At 47.6% G+C, this 13,534-nt stretch overlaps 2 protein-coding genes across 3 annotated transcripts in view; one reads left to right on the forward strand and one right to left on the reverse strand.

The window, feature by feature from the left end:
- The window catches only part of LOC120928778 (zinc finger protein 268-like), a gene marked incomplete at its 5' end in the record, with an annotated part of 84,552 nt that overhangs the window by 12,145 nt on the left and 58,873 nt on the right, over positions 1-13,534 (reverse strand). The gene's annotated exons all lie outside the window — the stretch shown is intronic.
- Positions 1-13,534, forward strand: part of LOC120928775 (zinc finger protein 271-like) — a 30,391-nt gene that overhangs the window by 1,895 nt on the left and 14,962 nt on the right. Inside the window, exon 1 of one of the 2 annotated variants that reach the window (XM_040339766.1) lies at positions 6,596-7,265. The exons of the other annotated variant lie outside the window; for it this stretch is intronic. The gene's annotated coding sequence lies outside the window, so the exon portion shown is untranslated. Of the gene's footprint in view, positions 1-6,595; positions 7,266-13,534 lie in introns of those variants that run through there. 2 annotated transcript variants of the gene reach the window in all.

A 13,534-nucleotide genomic window follows, 5' to 3' on the forward strand; every position in this document is an offset into this window, starting at 1 on the left:
GGTATAAAGGCCTTGGCAGGTAACTATATAGAAACTGGTGTGGAGCCAGGATGGGATCGGGGGATGAATGGAGACGGGATGGGATCATGGGGGTGAATGAAGCTGGGATGGGATTGGGGTGGTGGGTGGAGCCAGGTTGGGATCAGGGGGTGGATGGAGCTGAGATGGGATCTGGGGGTGGGAATAAATGGAGCCGGGTTGGGATCAGGGGGGTGAATGAAACTGGAATGGGATCAGGGGGTGGGTGAAGGCGGGATGTTATCAGGGTGGTGAATGGAGCCGGGATAGGATCGGGCTGGTGGATGGAGCCGGGTTGGGATCAGGGGGGGTGGATGGAGCAGGGATGGGATTGGGGGTGAATGAAACTGGAATGGTATCAGGGTGGTGAATCAAGCCGGGATGGGATCGGGGTGGTGGATGGAGCCAGGTTGGGATCAGGGGGTGGACAGAGCTAAGATGGTATCAGGGGGTGGACGGAGCTAAGATGGGATCAGGGGGTGGGAATAAATGGGGTTGGGATCGGGGGGTGAATGAAACTGGGATAAGATCAGTGGTGGGTGAAGACGGGATGTGATCAGGGTGGTGAATGGAGCCGGGATAGGATCGGGGTGGTGGATGGAGCCGGGTTGGGATTGGGGGGTGGACGGAGCTAAGATGGGATCAGGGGGGTGGACGGAGCTGAGATGGGATGGGGGATACAGTAAATGGAGCCGGGATGGGATCGGGGTGGTGGATGGAGCTGGGTTGGGATGGGGTGGATGGAGCTGGGATGAGTTTGGGGGGTGAATTAAGCTGGAAGGGTTTTGGGGATGAATGAAGCTGGATTGGGATCAGGGTGGTGAATGGAGCCGGGATAGGATCGGGGTGGTGGATGGAGCCGGGTTGGGATCAGGGGGGGTGGATGGAGCAAGGATGGGATTGGGGGTGAATGAAACTGGAATGGGATCAGGGTGGTGAATCAAGCCAGGATGGGATCGGGATGGTGGATGAAGCCAGGTTGGGATCAGGGGGTGGACAGCGCTAAGATGGGATCAGGGGGTGGGAATAAATGGAGTCGGGTTGGGATCGGGGGGTGAATGAAACTGGGATAAGATCAGGGGGGGGGGGGGGTGAAGACGGGATGTGATCAGGGTGGGGAATGGAGCCGGGATGGGATCGGGGTGGTGGACGGAGCTGGGTTGGGATGGGGTGGATGGAGCCGGGATGAGATCGGGGGGTGAATTAAGCTGGAATGGTTTTGGGGGATGAATGGAGCTGGATTGGGATCAGGGGGGTGAATGAAGGTGGGATGGGATTGGGGGGGTGGATGGAGCCAGGTTGGGATCGGGGGGTGGACGGAGCTAAGATGGGGTCAGGGGGTGGACAGAGCTGAGATGGGATGGGGGATACAGTAAATGGAGCCGGGATGGGATCGGGGTGGTGGATGGAGCTGGGTTGGGATGGGGTGGATGGAGCTGGGATGAGATCGGGGGGTGAATTAAGCTGGAATGGTTTTGGGGGATGAATGAAGCTGGATTGGGATCAGGGGGGTGAATGAAGCTGGGATGGGATTGGGGGGGGGGTGGATCGAGCTAAGATGGGATGGGGGGATACAGTAAATGGAGCCGGGATGGGATCGGGGTGGTGGATGGAGCCGGGATGAGATCGGGGGTTGAATTAAGCTGGAATGGTTTTGGGGGATGAATGAAGCTGGGATGGGATTGGGGGGGGGGGGGGGGTGGTGCAAAAGTATCATTCCAGAAGGCTTGGAGTATCGGGCACGTCCACCAGATATGAAGGTGTGCACCTCGTTCCGAACAGCCTCTAAAACAGAGAGCTGAGTAGGAGGGTGCAAATTGTGGCTGTTCTAGAAGGCACTGGGTACTCGCTATACCATCAAAGTCATGGTTCCCAGCAGCTGCAGGCAACTTCTGTCTGGAAGGTGATTGGCTAAGCCTACTTCCTCTACATAAGCCAGGATGGAGGGAATTTTATGCTGATAGCAGAGATCCCGCGTTCTCCCGCATATCCAGCTTTGCCTCCTGGTAAATTCGTGTCTGGACCGACTCCAACTGACTCTTCTAGTTTCTGAGTCATCCAAACTTCCGCAGAGTCACCACCACTAATGCCGCGTACACACGATCGGAAATTCCCACAAGAAAACCATCGATTTTTTTTCTGACAGAATCTTGGCTCTAACTTGTGTTGCATACACACGGTCACACAAAGGTTGAGTGAGTGACTTGAATAGCGCTGCAAATGCGAACTAAATCGCCTCAAGGCGCTTATTCCATCCGGTGTCGTCCTAATACTTCAGAAGAGGTGGGTCTTACGTTTTTTCCTGAAGGCCCGATGGTTTTCCTCCATGCGGATGTCTGTGGGTAGAACGTTCCAGAGCCGTGGTCCTTGGACTGCAAATCTTTGTTCTCCTTTCGATTTGTAGCGGGACTTGGGGATGTGGAGGAGGTTTTGGTTAGATGATCGGAGAACGCGATTGGGGGTGTAGTGTTTTATTTTCTCACATAAGTATTGAGGAGCCTTTCCTTGTGTACATTAGTGGGTGAGGCAGAGGGTCTTGAATGTGACCCGATCCTTTACTGTTAGACAATGGAGGGCCCTCAGGGAAGGGGTGATGGATTCCCAGGGTTTTTTCCCGTTACCAGTCTGGCTGCCGTGTTCTGGACGACTTGAAGGCGCGAAATCTGGTATTTAGGTAGTCCTATGTAGAGGGAGTTTGCGTAGACGATTCGAGAATTGAGGATTGTTCTGACTACTACGGATGTATCCTCTTCCGGAATGAAGGGGATGAGTCTACGCAGCAGGCGGAGAAGGTAATGAGATCCGCTGACTACTGATCCTATTTGCGCATCTCTGAGTCAAAGGTTACTCCGAGGCTTTTGACCTTGGTACTTGGGGTGATGATCTGTCCAACGGTGGTGGGTGGTGTCCATGAGGTCCTTGCTTTAGTCTTTTGTTTCTCTGAACTTTCGACCGTCAAGAACGCGGTGATGGACAACACTGCAACATGAGAAGTTCAATGATTCCGAGCATGCGTGTTTTTTTTTGTGTGCGTCGAAATTGCATACAGACCATCGGAATTTCCGACAAGAACTTTTCCCGTTGGAAAATTTCATAACCAGCTCTCAATTTTTTTGCTGTTGTTAATTCCGACAGAAAAAGTCAGACGGAGCCTACACATGGTCGGAATTTTCCGACCAAAAGCTCACTTAGAACTTTTCTTGTCGGAAATTCCGATTGCGTGTACACGGCATTACTCGTAAAGGTTCACAAGGTGATTTCTGTCCCGGTTCAACAACAGGATATTGTCCAGGTTGGTAATGGTGTTGTATAGAAATCCATGGGTGATTAGTGCCAACAGTACCCTGGAAGAGACCCTGGCGGAATATCTGAACGGCAGGCAGATGAATTAAGACCTACCGTAAACCTCAAAAACCTTTGAATGCGTGGGGCTTCAGGTATGTAGAAGTACGTATCCTTCAGATGTATTGAAAGGAGCCAGTCTCTTCCAGTCATCTCAGTCTCACTTCCCTAGTGGTAATGTACTGGTCACATACAGTGCTTATTAACCACTTCAGCCCCGGACCACTTGGCTGCCCAAAGACCGGGCCCCTTTTTGCGATTCGGCACTGCATTGCTTTAACTGACAATTGCGCGGTCGTGCGACGTGGCTCACAAACAAAATTGATGTCCTTTTTTCCCCACAAATAGAGCTTTCTTCTGGTGGTATTTGATCACCTCTGCGTTTTTTTTTTGCGCTATAAACAAAAATAGAGCAACAATTTTTTTTAAAAAAAGCAATATTTTTAACTTTTTGATTTAATAAAAATCCCCCAAAAATATATAAACATTTTTTTCCCCAGTTTAGGCCAATACGTATTCTTCTACTTATTTCTGGTAAAAAAAAGAATCGCTCTTGAACCCTACAGCTGGTGTTTCTCTTGGTTCAGACTGGGCCAGGAGCCGGTGTTTCCCTTGGCCCTACAGCTGATGTTTCTCTTGGTTCAGACTGGGCCAGGAGCCGGTGTTTCCCTTGGCCCTACAGCTGATGTTTCTCTTGGTTCAGACTGGGCCAGGAGCCGGTGTTTCCCTTGGCCCTACAGCTGATGTTTCTCTTGGTTCAGACTGGGCCAGGAGCCGGTGTTTCCCTTGGCCCTACAGCTGATGTTTCTCTTGGTTCAGACTGGGCCAGGAGCTGGTTTTTCCCTTGGCCCTACAGCTGATGTTTCTCTTGGTTCAGACTGGGCCAGGAGCCGGTGTTTCCCTTGGCCCTACAGCTGATGTTTCTCTTGGTTCAGACTGGGCCAGGAGCTGGTGTTTCCCTTGGCCCTACAGCTGATGTTTCTCTTGGTTTTCCCCTCCAGAAAGAGCCAATCAACATATGGAGAGCAAAGGAAGAATCAGACTAATTATTTACTAGATCTACAAGGTTCTTCAGCATGAAGTAATTATTTACTATCTCGGATATCATTTGGACAGAGGCTGATGTTACCTTTTGGTTCAGACTGGGCCAGAAGTTGTTTACCCTTTTCCAAGCTGAGCCAGGAGCTGGTGTTTCCTTTGGTTCATACTGTGACAGAGGTCGATGTTACCCTTGGCTCAGACTGGGCCAAGAGCTGGTCTTTTTTCAGGCTGAGCCAGAAGCTGCTGCTTCCCTTGAATCCGACTGGGCCAGAAGCATGCGTTTCTCTTGGTTCAGACTAAGCCAGGATCTGACATTTCCCTTGATTCAGACTGGGCCAGGAGCTGGTGATTTCCCTTGGTTCAGACTGGGCCACAAGCTGGTGTTTCTCTCTTGGTTCAGACTGGGCCACAAGCTGGTGTTTCTCTCTTGGTTCAGACTGGGCCACAAGCTGGTGTTTCTCTCTTGGTTCAGACTGGGCCACAAGCTGGTGTTTCTCACTTGGTTCAGACTGGGCCAAGAGCTGGTTTCTAGCTTGGCTCAGACTGGGTCAGGAATTAGCGTTTCCCTAGGTTCAGACTGGACCAGGAGCTGCTGTTTCCCTTGATTCATATTAAGATGGTGTTTTTCCTTGTTCAGCCTGGACCAGGAGCTCATGTTTCTCTTGATTCAGACTGGGCCACAAGCTGGTGTTTCTCTTGGTTCAGACTGGGCCAAGAGCTAGTGTTTTTCTTGGTACAGACTGATCCAAAAGCTGATGATTTCCCTTGGTTCAGACTGGGCCAAGAGCTGGTGTTTCTCTCTTGGTTCAGACTGGGCCAAGAGCTGGTGTTTCTCTCTTGGTTCAGACTGGGCCAAGATCTGGTGTTTCTCTCTTGGTTCAGACTGGGCCATAAGCTGGTTTATCGCTTGGCTCAGACTGGGCCAGGAACTAGTGTTTCCCTAGGTTCAGACTGGACCAGGAGCTGCTGTTTCCCTTGGTTCATACTAAAATGGTGTTTTTCCTGGTTCAGCCTGGACCAGAAGCTCATGTTTCCCTTGATTCAGACTGGACCAAGAGCTGGTGTTTCTCTTTGTTCAGACTGGACCAAGAGCTGGTGTTTCTCTTTGTTCAGACTGGGCCAAGAGCTGGTGTCTCTCTTGGTTCAGACTGGGCCAAGAGCTGGTGTCTCTCTTGGTTCAGACTGGGCCAAGAGCTGGTGTCTCTCTTGGTTCAGACTGGGCCAAGAGCTGGTGTCTCTCTTGGTTCAGACTGGGCCAAGAGCTGGTGTCTCTCTTGGTTCAGACTGGGCCAAGAGCTGGTGTCTCTCTTGGTTCAGACTGGGCCAAGAGCTGGTGTCTCTCTTGGTTCAGACTGGGCCAAGAGCTGGTGTCTCTCTTGGTTCAGACTGGGCCAAGAGCTGGTGTCTCTCTTGGTTCAGACTGGGCCAAGAGCTGGTGTCTCTCTTGGTTCAGACTGGGCCAAGAGCTGGTGTCTCTCTTGGTTCAGACTGGGCCAAGAGCTGGTGTCTCTCTTGGTTCAGACTGGGCCAAGAGCTGGTGTCTCTCTTGGTTCAGACTGGGCCAAGAGCTGGTGTCTCTCTTGGTTCAGACTGGGCCAAGAGCTGGTGTCTCTCTTGGTTCAGACTGGGCCAAGAGCTGGTGTCTCTCTTGGTTCAGACTGGGCCAAGAGCTGGTGTCTCTCTTGGTTCAGACTGGGCCAAGAGCTGGTGTCTCTCTTGGTTCAGACTGGGCCAAGAGCTGGTGTCTCTCTTGGTTCAGACTGGGCCAAGAGCTGGTGTCTCTCTTGGTTCAGACTGGGCCAAGAGCTGGTGTCTCTCTTGGTTCAGACTGGGCCAAGAGCTGGTGTCTCTCTTGGTTCAGACTGGGCCAAGAGCTGGTGTCTCTCTTGGTTCAGACTGGGCCAAGAGCTGGTGTCTCTCTTGGTTCAGGCTGGGCCAAGAGCTGGTGTCTCTCTTGGTTCAGGCTGGGCCAAGAGCTGGTGTCTCTCTTGGTTCAGACTGGGCCAAGAGCTGGTGTCTCTCTTGGTTCAGGCTTGGCCAAGAGCTGGTGTCTCTCTTGGTTCAGACTGGGCCAAGAGCTGGTGTCTCTCTAGGTTAAGACTGGGTCAGGAGCTGCTGTTTCCCTTGGTTCATACTAAGATGGTGTTTTTCCTGGTTCAGCCTGGACCAGGAGCTCATGTTTCCCTTGATTCAGACTGGACAAAGATCTGGTGTTTTCTTTTGATCATACTGGGATAGAGGCTGATATTACCATTGGTTCAATCTGGGATGGGAGATGATGTTTCCCTTGGTTCAGACTGGGCCAAGAGTTCATGTTTATCTTGGTTCCGACTGAACCAGAAGCTGGTATTTCCTTTGGTTCAGACTGGATCATGACCTGGTGTTTCCCTTGGTTCAGACTGGGCCAGGAACTACTGTTTCTCTTTGGTTTATACTAAGATAGAGGGTGTTATTTCCCTTGATTCATTCTGAGTAAAAAGTTGGTGTTCCTCGGCTTATATCAGTAGCTGTCTGTTAAACCACAAGTTCCTGTTCACGTCTTCACCACTTCCTGCTTCTTCTGAGATCCTCAAATATTTCCTTTTAGTAAAACTGACTTTCCTCTCCAGCAGTCTATATAATGATTTGTGAGACGGAGAACGGAAGGAGACTACGGACACCGATGTCTCTCTGGGGTTACTATTCACAGAATAAGATCTTATAAAACACGTAAATAAGGTTTTCTGTAAGATCTGACCTCGGTGTGAGTATTTAGGAGAGAAGTGACGATCATTACAGCCGTTGCCTGGAGGGGAAAGGAGAGACGTGAGGGTTGGTGGAACCCGGACTGCAGAGTCCTGGAATTCGGTGCTTGGATGTAATGTGTGAGTACTCCTGGGAGAGACGGGGTTAACCATACACAGTCCAGAGGATGGGAAGGATAGACCTCCATTCATGTAGGGGGCAGTACTGGGCTGAGAACCTCGGGGGGTCCTGGAACCTGTATGTTATGTGGGAACCCAACTGCTAATAACGGCCATGAGAAGACCCGGGTACCGCCCACATGGGTGTCACCACTCCGATGTACCAATTACATGGAACATAAAGAGAAGACAAAGGTTGGATTTAGGAGCCGTCTTATCATCTTTGTAACATCATTAGGAGGAAACATTCTGTATATCTTCTCATCTTAGTATTATGAGTATGTGTGTATGTGGAGGACTACAAGTCCCAGCATGTCCTGTATACATTGTACATTATACACAGGAGGACTACAAGTCCCAGCATGTCCTGTATACATTGTATATTATACACCGGAAGACTACAAGTCCCAGCATGTCCTGTATACATTGTATATTATACACAGGAGGACTACAAGTCCCAGCATGTCCTGTATACATTGTATATTATACACAGGAGAACTACAAGTCCCAGCATGTCCTGTATACATTGTATATTATACACAGGAGGACTACAAGTCCCAGCATGTCCTGTATACATTGTATATTATACACCGGAGGACTACAAGTCCCAGCATGTCCTGTATACATTGTATATTATACACAGGAGGACTACAAGTCCCAGCATGTCCTGTATACATTGTATATTATACACCGGAGGACTACAAGTCCCAGCATGTCCTGTATACATTGTATATTATACACCGGAGGACTACAAGTCCCAGCATGTCCTGTATACATTGTATATTATAGAGCGGAGGACTACAAGTCCCAGCATGTCCTGTATACATTGTATATTATACACCGGAGGACTACAAGTCCCAGCATGTCCTGTATACATTGTATATTATACACCGAGGACTACAAGTCCCAGCATGTCCTGTATACATTGTATATTATACACCGGAGGACTACAAGTCCCAGCATGTCCTGTATACATTGTATATTATACACAGGAGGACTACAAGTCCCAGCATGTCCTGTATACATTGTATATTATACACAGGAGGACTACAAGTCCCAGCATGTCCTGTATACATGTATATTCTACACCAGAGGACTACAAGTCCCAGCATGTCCTGTATACATTGTATATTATACACAGGAGGACTACAAGTCCCAGCATGTCCTGTATACATTGTATATTATACACAGGAGGACTACAAGTCCCAGCATGTCCTGTATACATTATATATTTTACACAGGAGGACTACAAGTCCCAGCATGTCCTGTATACATTGTATATTATACACAGGAGGACTACAAGTCCCAGCATGTCCTGTATACATTGTATATTATACACAGGAGGACTACAAGTCCCAGCATGTCCTGTATACATTGTATATTATACACAGGAGGACTACAAGTCCCAGCATGTCCTGTATACATTGTATATTATACACCGGAGGACTACAAGTCCCAGCATGTCCTGTATACATTGTATATTATAGAGTGGAGGACTACAAGTCCCAGCATGTCCTGTATACATTGTATATTATACACAGGAGGACTACAAGTCCCAGCATGTCCTGTATACATTGTATATTATACACAGGAGGACTACAAGTCCCAGCATGTCCTGTATACATTGTATATTATACACAGGAGGACTACAAGTCCCAGCATGTCCTGTATACATTGTATATTATACACCGGAGGACTACAAGTCCCAGCATGTCCCGTATACATTGTATATTATACACCGGAGGACTACAAGTCCCAGCATGTCCTGTATACATTGTATATTATACACCGGAGGACTACAAGTCCCAGCATGTCCTGTATACATTGTATATTATACACCGGAGGACTACAAGTCCCAGCATGTCCTATATACATTGTATATTATACACAGGAGGACTACAAGTCCCAGCATGTCCTGTATACATTGTATATTATACACCGGAGGACTACAAGTCCCAGCATGTCCTGTATACATTGTATATTATACACAGGAGGACTACAAGTCCCAGCATGTCCTGTATACATTGTATATTATACACTGGAGGACTACAAGTCCCAGCATGTCCTGTATACATTGTATATTATACACAGGAGGACTACAAGTCCCAGCATGTCCTGTATACATTGTATATTATACACAGGAGGACTACAAGTCCCAGCATGTCCTGTATACATTGTATATTATACACCGGAGGACTACAAGTCCCAGCATGTCCTGTATACATTGTATATTATACACAGGAGGACTACAAGTCCCAGCATGTCCTGTATACATTGTATATTATACACAGGAGGACTACAAGTCCCAGCATGTCCTGTATACATTGTATATTATACACCGGAGGACTACAAGTCCCAGCATGTCCTGTATACATTGTATATTATACACCGGAGGACTACAAGTCCCAGCATGTCCCGTATACATTGTATATTATACACAGGAAGACTACAAGTCCCAGCATGTCCTGTATACATTGTATATTATACACCGGAGGACTACAAGTCCCAGCATGTCCCGTATACATTGTATATTATACACAGGAGGACTACAAGTCCCAGCATGTCCTGTATATTTGTGATGTGCGCAAAAAAGGATCTGTTTTAATCGTCTGGAAACGAGGATATTTCTGCATTTCTAGGGGACAAGGGAGGGTGGGAGGAGTTTACGTGTTATAAGGAAAGAAACAGGTTCACTTCATATTTTCCTATTGGCTGACGTCATAAGACAAAAACTTGCATCATGATGTGGCCTTCACTATATATATATATACACACACATACACTGTATACATTGGCCCAGATTCACAAAGCACTTACGCCGACCTATCTCGAGATACGCCACGTAAGTGTAAATATGCGCCGTCGTATCTATGCGCCAGACTCTGAAAACAAGATACGCCTGAAAATAGGCTTCATCCGACCGACATAACTTTCCTACGCCGGCGTATCGTGGGCGCATATTTACGCTGGCCGCGAGTGGCGCTCCCATTGATTTCCTATTCACATATGGAAATGAGGGAGTTATGTTGATTCACGAACGTACTTGTGCCCGGCGCATAATATACGCGGTTTGCATAAGTCGTACGTCCGGCGTAAAGTTATTCCCCATATATGAGGCGCAACTCATGCAAAGGTATGGACCAGGGAACACAAGCCGTCGTATTTTACGTCGTTTACGTAGTACGTGAATAGGGCTGGGCGTAGGTTACGTTCACGTCGTAGGCAGTGGACACATTTGACGCTATTTTGGGACCATTCACATTTATACAGCGATCAGAGCTATAAAAATGCACTGATTACTGTATAAATGTGACTGGCAGGGAAGGGGTTAACCACTAGGAAGGGGTTAAGTGTGTCCCAGGGAGTGATTCTAACTGCTAGAAGGCGTGGGTTACTGTGACACGACAGTGATCGCTGCTCCCGATGACAGGGAACAGATGATCAGTCTCCTGTCACTAGGCAGAACATGGAAATGCCTTGTTTACACAGGCACCCCCCGTTCTGCAGCTCCATGACACACAATCGTGGGACACTGCCGGACATCGAGTCCGTGGATCCCGCGGGCACGATCACGGAGCTCACGGCAGGGCCCGGGCACGGCGGCAAATTTAAAGGGGGCGTGTATTTACGTTGATTTGCCTGTCCATGCCATTCTGGCGACTTATATGTACAGGAGCCGGTCCTTAACCACTTCCTGCCCGGTCAATAGTAAATTGACGTCCGGGAAGTGGTTCTGTTATCCTGCTGGACGTTTATTGACGTCCAACAGGATAACGTTGGGGCAGGCAGCGCAGCAATCATTCATGCGGGGTGTCAGTCTGACCCTCGGGCGGAGGCTCTTTACCACGTGATCAGCCGTGTCCAATCACGGCTGATCACAATGTAAACAGGAAGAGCCATTGATCGGCTCCTCCTCACTCGTGTCTGATAGACGCGAGGAGAGACGATCGGGGGCTCTCCTGACAGGGGGGGTTATACGCCGATTGTTTATCAGCGTAGCCCCCCTGGATGCCCACACTGGACCGCCAGGGAAGGGGGCAACATGTGGATGGCCAGGTACGTACCCCATGGCCATCCACATGGTAAAAAATATTCACAATAGATGCCAATCAGTGGCCACAAATGGGCACTGGCTGGCAAAAATATAAAAAAAGTGATGATCAGCAGTGCCACCTCAGTGTCCACCAATGCCCATCTGTGCCACCTATCAGTGCCACCCATAAGTACCCATCAGTGCCACCTTATTGGTGCCACCTTATCAGTGCATCCATATCAGTGCCCGTAATTGAAGAAGAAAACCTACTTATTTACAAAAAAAATTTACAGAAAAAATAAAAACTTCATTTTTTTCAAAAAAAAAATTTTTAGTTGTTACGCAAAAAATAAAAACCACAGAGCTGATCAAATACCACCAAAAGAAATCTCTATTTGTGTAAACAGAATTATAAAAAAATTGTTTGGGTACAGTGTAGCACGACCGCGCAATTGTCATTCAAAGTGCAACAGCGCTGAAAGCTGAAAATTGGCCTGGGCAGGAAGGTGCGTAAGTGCCTCCCGATATGGAAGGGGTTAAAGAGGAAGTAAACCCTTTCCAAAAAAGTAAAAAAAAAAAAGACACAACAAAGCCATATTGAGCTAGTATGCATAGCATACTAGCTTATTATGAATTACGTGATGAATTAATAATTACGTGATGATGTCACTCCCGCGCGGGTGCATGATCACCGTTAGAAGCGGCACGCTCGTCGTTAGAAGCGGCATGCTCATTGCGCCTGATGTCTATGGCACATGCGCCGTAGACTTCGGTGCCGCTATTTCTGCAAATATCTCCTAAATCTTTTAAGTTTGGGAGATATTTATTGCACCTACGGGTAAGCCTTAAGCAGGCCATACACGGTCAAATTTCGAACAAATTTTCTTTTCGAAATCAGAAAGGGTTTTTTTTTTTTTTTTGATCCGATGATGCCACCATTGATTTTTGAAATTCGGCCAACAAAACCTTCATGTTGCCGGGAATCTTCGTTTCTCTCCGGGAATATTATTTTCTCTCTGGGAATCTTTGTTTCTCTCCGGGAATCTTCGTTTCTCTCCGGGAATCTTTGTTTCTCTCCAGGAATCTTTGTTTCTCTCCGGGAAGCTTTGTTTCTCTCCGGGAATCTTTGTTTCTCTCCGGGAAGCTTTGTTTCTCTCCGGGAATCTTTGTTTCTCTCCGGGAATCTTTGTTTCTCTCCGGGAATCTTTGTTTCTCTCCGGGAATCTTTGTTTCTCTCCGGGAATCTTTGTTTCTCTCCAGGAATCTTTGTTTCTCTCCGGGAATCTTTGTTTCTCTCCGGGAATCTTTGTTTCTCTCCGGGAATCTTTGTTTCTCTCCGGGCATCTTTGTTTCTCTCCGGGAATCTTTGTTTCTCTCCGGGAATCTTTGTTTCTCTCCGGGAATCTTTGTTTCTCTCCGGGAATCTTTGTTTCTCTCTGGGAATCTTTGTTTCTCTCCGGGAATCTTTGTTTCTCTCCGGGAATCTTTGTTTCTCTCTGGGAATCTTTGTTTCTCTCCGGGAATCTTTGTTTCTCTCCGGGCATCTTTGTTTCTCTCCGGGAATCTTTGTTTCTCTCCGGGCATCTTTGTTTCTCTTCGGGAATCTTTTGTTTCTCTCCGGGAATCTTTGTTTCTCTCCGGGAATCTTTGTTTCTCTCTGGGAATCTTTGTTTCTCTCCGGGAATCTTTGTTTCTCTCCGGGAATCTTTGTTTCTCTTCGGGAATCTTTGTTTCTCTCCGGGAATCTTTGTTTCTCTCCGGGCATCTTTTGTTTCTCTCCGGGAATCTTTGTTTCTCTCCGGGAATCTTTGTTTCTCTCTGGGAATCTTTGTTTCTCTCTGGGAATCTTTGTTTCTCTCTGGGAATCTTTGTTTCTCTCCGGGAATCTTTGTTTCTCTCCGGGAATCTTTGTTTCTCTCCGGGAATCTTTTTTTTTTTTTTTTATTTCACAAATTCTTTATTGGGTGAATAACAGTGTACCATACATAGTACATAATACAATAAGTAGGCAATTTGACAATAAGATAATTTTGGCATAGATAGAATACAACCATTCAGTTATTACAAGGATTATCTTTGGAAATCAAGCGTAAATAGCAGATCTGTCACCTCAAGTTGTGTTTTCTCATTTTCTTCTTTTTTCTAACTGAAGCAAAAAAGAAGAAATATATGTATGCGCATGTAAGTGCATATTCTT

Source organism: Rana temporaria, chromosome 2 (genome assembly GCF_905171775.1).
Source record: "Rana temporaria chromosome 2, aRanTem1.1, whole genome shotgun sequence".
NCBI lineage: Eukaryota > Metazoa > Chordata > Amphibia > Anura > Ranidae > Rana > Rana temporaria.